This window comes from Cebus imitator, unplaced genomic scaffold, assembly GCF_001604975.1.
Source record: "Cebus imitator isolate Cc_AM_T3 unplaced genomic scaffold, Cebus_imitator-1.0 Scaffold820, whole genome shotgun sequence".
Taxonomy (NCBI): domain Eukaryota; kingdom Metazoa; phylum Chordata; class Mammalia; order Primates; family Cebidae; genus Cebus; species Cebus imitator.
The window spans coordinates 283,718-285,210 of NW_016108135.1; the positions used below are offsets into that span (position 1 = coordinate 283,718).

At 41.4% G+C, this 1,493-nt stretch overlaps 1 pseudogene; it reads right to left on the bottom strand.

The window, feature by feature from the left end:
• Nucleotides 1-13: 13 nt before the first annotated feature.
• On the bottom strand, nt 14-1,256 carry LOC108297614 (annotated as a pseudogene).
• Nucleotides 1,257-1,493: the final 237 nt, after the last annotated feature.

Consider the following 1,493-nt stretch of genomic DNA (forward strand, 5'->3'; position numbering starts at 1 on the left):
AAAAAAAAAAAAAAAAGACCAATAGAAAGGGTAGGCTCTTCAGTTTTAGAGATTCAGCGAATAATGCCAGTCACTGCATGTGAGATAATTTCTAAGAAACGCCATATTATCACATAGAGTTCTGTTGGCGGTAGCTTAATGGTAGCATCATCATTGCTGATTTGGATGGCCAGTATACTGCAGAGAATTGCCCCATAAGCAGCTGATAACAGGCAACATGTCATCAGCAAGGCTCTACTCGAAGGCAATTCTTGTATAGTGAGAGTGACATATATCTGAAAAATTAATTGTGGGACAGAAGAAACAAAAGCCTAAACCACTGTCATGCATTTAAATGCATTGTCCTGCCTTAAAATATACTGCATTGAGTAAACAGTCTTCCTTTCCAGTATCTTGTTTCTCTCTGGGTTGCTAACTTGACTCTCTTCTGCCTTCAGTGTAAGATATTTCAATAATTTCACCATATAGTGGTCTGCAGACACCTCGCTATAGGTCCTAAAAGAAGAGTGTGCCAAAAAAGTAACACAACCTTATTTCTCAAGTCTTTGTTGAAAAAAATCAGGGTAATTTGATCAAAAATTGCCCCCATAATAATAAAGCTGATGGTAAATGACATCCAGAATATGTCATTACCTTTCTGATAAATAACAAACATATACAAAGTGGAGGCCACCTCACCACGGTAGAAAAGAGTTGACAAGAAGATGCCGAAAGGAAAGCTTAGATGGGATCTGCGGCCAAGGACAATTTCTACTTCTGAAGATGAAATTCCTCCTGTACTTTCTTCATCAGTCTCTTCTAAAGGTGTCTTCATTCTCAGGGTTCTGCTAATTCAAACTCTTCTTGTCAGTGAATCCAGCAGAATTCAGTATACAATCCAAAAAGAAGAGAATGAGAGTCCATATAATTCGCTGTTCCGTCCAGAAAATGCACACTCCAGCCCCTGCCAAGGGATAGTGCCAGGCAGTACCCACCACAGTGGGAGGTTGAACTGTCATGAGAATAACTGCCAGTTCGCCAGTTGCCCGGCATGAGAGCTCGAACTATGGCAACAAAACCGCCAGCTCAGAAAGCGACTCGGCAAAGCTTTTAACTAATCCTCAAACCTTACTAAACATAGGGTAACTCACGCTAGAGAAAAATCTTGGAAATGTGAAGAATTTGGTAAAGCCTTTATCCAGTCCTCAACTCCTACAAAACATAATTCATACTGAACAGAGACCTTATAACTGTAAAGAATGTGGCGGTGCTTTTAACCAGTCCTCAAACCTTATTGAGCCTTATTGAACAAAATGATTCATACAGGAGAGAAACTACAAATGTGAAGAACGTGACAAAGCCTTTAACCAGTCCTCGATTCTTACTACACGTAAGAAAATTCACACTGGGGCCGGGCGCGGTGGCTCAAGCCTGTAATCCCAGCACTTTGGGAGGCCGAGGCGGGTGGATCACGAGGTCAAGAGATCGAGACCATCCTGGTCAACATGGTGAAA